The following is a 5412-nucleotide window of genomic DNA, read 5'->3' as shown; positions in this document are numbered from 1 at the left end:
CCCTCATCCTGCCCTAGTGCCTCTCTCCTGAAAACTCTGTGTGACACACCCAGCACTTACACCCCTGTTGCTCATCAAGTTAAAACTATGCTTAAGCGGGGCGTGGTGGCGCATGCCTTTGCTCCCAGCATTTGGGAGGCAGAGGCAGATGGATCTCTGTGAGCTCGAGGCCAGCCTGGTCTACATAGTTCCAGGCCAGCTGGGGCTACAGGGAGACTGTCTCAAAAAGACCAAAAACAAAAAAACAAAACAAAAAACCTTGCTTAAATGATACATTGATGTGATCAAAAACAGAAAAATAATCATTCCTGTAATACCAGCACTTGAGGCTGAGGCAGGTGGATCATGAGGTCAAGCCCACCCTGGACTACAGAGGAGATTCTGTTTCAAAAATAAATGAGGATCGGGCATGGTGGTACATGCCTTTAATCCCAGTGGCACTCTGGAGACAGAGGCAGGTGAAGCTCTGTAAGATCAAGGCCAGCCTCTTCTATATACTGAGTTCCAGGCCAGCTGGGGCTACAGGGAGACCTTGTCTCCAAATTAAACAAAAACAAAAACAAAAAACAGATGAACATAAGCAAGACTGGAAAACTAGGGGCTGGATATGCAGCTCAGTTGGTAGAGTGCTCACCTAGTATGCACAAAGTCCTGGGTTAGATCATTAGCACTGCGTAAACTGGGTGTGGCAAAGGTAGGAGGATCAGAAGTCCAAGGTCAGCCTTGATTATGAGATGAAACCGACCTGAGATATGAGACCCACATCAAAAAAAAGAAATGTTTTTAAGGGTATATTGTCACGTCTTCCTCTCTCCCTTTTCTGCCCATCCATCCCTGCCCCATCAGACTTGTTACAGAAGGTGCAGCACTGTGAACACATTCTGTATTTGTTTTCTTCCCACTCAGCTGGGCTAGGGATCCGTCAGTGTCAGTACAGCGACAGACCCTCACTGTTTTTCACAACACCATAGGTTTCCGTTGTAGGGATGTGGCCTTCATTTATTTAATTAGTTCCTTACAAGTAGGAATTGTTTCTAATCTTCTGCTATTACCAATCAGGTTACAACTGGTAACTACATCTATACCTATTTGTAAGCATATCTGTGGGATGAATTTCCTGAAGTGGAATGCCAGCTCAAAGGGAAAATGGAGGACACAGGTGCACTTACGTACCTGCAGACAATACAGTCATACACATAAAATAAAAATAAATGAAGGAGCTGGACAGATGGCTCAGCGGTTAGGAGCACTGGTAGTGCTTGCAAAGGACCCTTGCTTGATTCCCAGCACCCACATGGAGGCTAACAACCCTCTGGAACTTGAATTCCAGGGGTATTTGATACCCTCTTCTGCCTTCAGTGGGTACTGCACGACACAAGTGCACTCACACACATGTAGACAATATACTCATGTACATAAAGTAAAAGCAATAAAATATTTAAAAATAATAATATTTTTAAAAACCAGATGAATACTACTATGTCCAGCTTTTATGTGGGTGCTGGAGATCCAAACATGGATCTTCATGCCTGTGCAGCAAGCACTTTACCCATTGAGCCATCTCCTCAGACCCCCTCTTTTTTATTTTGGGGCAGGGTCTCACTCAGTTGCCCACACTTGTTTCAAATGTATCTAAAGCCCAGACTGACCTTGAACTTGTGGTCCTCCTGCCTCAGCTTCCCAAGTAGATCATAAGGCTTGAATCATTGGTCCAGTTATTTCATTTTATTTTTAATTACAACCAAAATGTTGTTTATTCATAAACCTAATCTGATGGTGCACATCTGTAATTCCAGCACAAAGGAAGTAGAAGTGTTGCCAAATTTCCCTTCAAAGAGTTACAGCAAGTTACATTCCCAAAGCAGTGGGTGGAAAGGAAGATCACAAGTTCAAGGTCATCCTCAGCTATATATCCAGCTCAAGACTCTGTTTCAAGAAAATTTATGTATTTGTTATGCTTGGCAGTGCATGTCAGTAAGTTCTGTTCATGAATTTTATTTTATAAGAGAAAAGAAGCAGATTGGGGAGATAGCTCTGTCTATAAAGGATTTGCTCTATAAGCACAAGGATCTGAGTTCAGTTCCCAAAACCCAGGGTAAAAAAAAAAGAAGCCGGCCAGGTGTGGTGGCGCACGCCTTTAATCCCAGCACTCGGGAGGCAGAGGCAGACAGATCTCTGTGAGTTCAAGGCCAGCCTGGTCTACATAGTGAGTTCCAGGACAGCTCCAGGACCCTGTCTCAAAAATACCGCCCCCCCCCGCCCAAAAAAAGCCATGTGGTAACACAAGCTTGTACTCTCACTCTCATTGTTGGGGCGGTAGAGACAGGAGGATCTCTGAGGCTCACTGGCCAGCCAGCCTAACCTGTTTGACAGGCTCCAGGACAGTGAGAGATCCTGTCTCAGAAAACAAGGTGGAAGATCATCCGAGAATGACACCTGAGGTGCAACACAACATACACGAAAAGGACCACAGCTACGGTTAAATCTGTAGGGCTTTGACCCACAGTCTTACCACATGATATTCTCATCGGCTGCAAGTCCTGGATTGAAGGAAAAGAAAAAACTGGGGAGAGGAGGAGAAAGCAGAGGGATTCCCATGTACCATTCCATTCATTATTCACTACTAGCATGTGCCAGACACCATGCTACATGCTGAACCTCTGTATGTCAGGCTCATGCGGTAACAAACTTTGAGCCACACTGGCTCAGAACTTCACCCATAAGTCACTAGCTATGCAAGCTTTGGTAGGTTACCTCACCACTCTCAAACCTTGGAATACATCATCCTCACGTTCTGCCTGTCTGTGATTTAAAGCCCAACATGGTACATGTTTATTGCCATTTTGCTCTATACTCTTGAAGCTCCTTCCCCTCTCTGTCTAAAACCTCTTGATAGATAGTACTGTGCTTGTCCTCCAGCAGTGGACTATAGCTGAAGAAAGCCCTCATATATGGAGGAGTCTCACCCTGCTTACAGGATGACTGGTCTCAGTGGACGTAAGAACCAGCAGTCACATTTGGACTCCCTGTGTCGATCATCCTCCCGAGGGATTGCTCCCTGCTTCTAAAACCTCCATCATCGTTTTCCCATTCTTATGATCAGCTGAAGATCTAGCTTCCTGATTCTCAGGGGAAACTGTCACAGTGAGAAGGCATTTCCACAAGCTTCCTGCCCCAATAAGATGCCTGCCCTTCTGTGGTGGTGGTGAACTCCAGGACTCCCAGCCAAAGTATCCCAGTGGATACCACTGTCTAGCCCCTCCCTGCAGGGGCATCATTCCAGGCCCACTCCTTCCTCTTGTATTCATTTTCCAATCTGCTGAACCATTCTCTTCAGAATAAAGTATACAAGTATTTCTTTTCTTTCTTTCTTTCTTTCTTTCTTTCTTTCTTTTTTTTTTTTTTTTTGGTGTTTTTGAGACAGGATCTCCCTGTAGCCCCAGCTGGCCAGGAATTCACTATGTAGACCAGGCTGGCCTACAACTCACAGAGATTCACCTGCCTCTGCCTCCCAAGTGCTGGGACTAAAGGCATATGCCACGATGCCTGGCATAAGTGCACTAATATTTCTTAGCTGAGAGAATTACTTTAGCCCTACTCTGTCCTCCCTCTGCTACCCAATCCTCAGAAGGTTATCTGTACTTGAGGCTTTATTGTCTCCATGTCCTCTCCTTCCATTCTCTTTGGAGATCTTAATTTTTATAAAATGTTATTTAGGAAAACTATAAAATAGGGGTTGGGACTATAGCTCAATTGGTGAAGTGCTTGCCTATCATTCATGAAGCCCTGGGTTCAATCCCCAGATCACATAAACCAGGCATGCTAGCACGCGCCTATAATCCTAGCACTCAGGAAGTTCAAGGTGTCCCTCAGCTGTATAGAGTTTGAGGCCAGCCCAGATTACTGTCCATCACTGTGGGGAAGTCAGAGCAGTAGGAGCTTGAGATAGCAAGTCACGTCACACGTACAGCCAAGAAGCAGAGAACAACAAATATTTGTATCACACTTATTTCAAAAATACTCTTCTGGGTCAGGCATGGTGGCGCACGCCTTTAATCCCAGCACTCCAGAGGCAGAGGCAGGTGGATCTCTGTGAGATGGAGGCCAACCTGGTCTACATAGTGAGTTCCAGGATAGCTGGGGCTACAGGGAGACACTGTCTTGAAACAACAACAAACAAAACCTTCTGGGGGCCGGCAAGATGGCTCAGCAGGTAAAGTACTTGCCCTGAAGCCTGGCAACCTGAATTTGTTCCCCCTGAGTCCACATAAAAGTGGAAGGAAAGAAACAACTCCACAGAGTTATCCTTTAACTTTCACACATTGTGGCACATGTGTATCTGCAGTTCACACACACACACATACACACACACACATAAATAAAAATTTTAAATATTAAAAATTCATAATTATTTCTTGTGAGTGTCCTCATGCACATACATGCTGCAGCATGTGTGTGGAGGTCAGAAGATAATGTGTGGGGTTTGGTTTTCTCCTTTGACCACATGGGTCCTGGGGAACGAAACAATTGGCAACAAGTGCCTTTTTCCTGAGCCCTCTCGCTGGCCCCATACTCGATTTTTCTACATTGGTTCTGTACGTAATTGCTGCCTGTTCCCTAGTAGCACCTCACCCAGTTCCTAGAGTGTACTTGCTGGCACAGGTACTGTTCTTGAATTTGTTGAACAGGCGGCTTTTCAGTTGTCTTTCTTTAATCGAGGGTGTTGATGAGTCTTTGAGCAATAAACAAACAAATGGCAACTGTCCTTGAAGTGTCCTGCTGAATGAAGCAGGAACTTGAGCTGGCTGCAGTCCTGATGACTTCCTATCCAATGAGTACAGAGCTCTAAAATTCCTCTTATTCCAACTTTAAGTCCTCCTCATCATACAAGGGCGGTATGTGTGTTCTGAGAACATGTTACACAATCCTAGTGATAGTATTTGTGGTTATTTAGAAGAGGGAAATATAACTAAATCTTCCCTTTATCCCAATTAGTTTAAATTTACTTAATCTCCCTACTAACTAATAAAATATTAATAACAACACACACAAACATACTTTGGCTTGTTTGTGCCTTAAGAAGTATTTTAGCAGGTAGCTGGGCATGGTAGGGTATGCCCTTAACTCCAGCCCTCGGGAGGCAGAGGCAGGCAGATCTCTGAGATCAAGGCCAGTCTGGTCTACATAGTGTGTTTCCAGGTCAGCTGGGGCTTCAGGGAGACCCTGTCTCAAAAAAAGTTAAAAAAAAAAAAAATTAGGAAGTATTTCTACAGGTGCCATCCTATCACTCATAAAGAAAACTATGAAGCCAGGTGTATCAGCTCACATCTGTAATCCCAGCACTTGGAAGGTCAGGATCCAAAGGATCAGGAGTTCAAGATCAGCCTTAGCTACAGAAGAAGTGTAAGGCCG

This window comes from Nannospalax galili, unplaced genomic scaffold, assembly GCF_000622305.1.
Source record: "Nannospalax galili isolate Female #2095 unplaced genomic scaffold, S.galili_v1.0 scaffold429, whole genome shotgun sequence".
NCBI lineage: Eukaryota > Metazoa > Chordata > Mammalia > Rodentia > Spalacidae > Nannospalax > Nannospalax galili.
The sequence above is the reverse complement of the archived record's forward strand: the minus strand, read 5'-3'. Positions refer to the sequence as shown.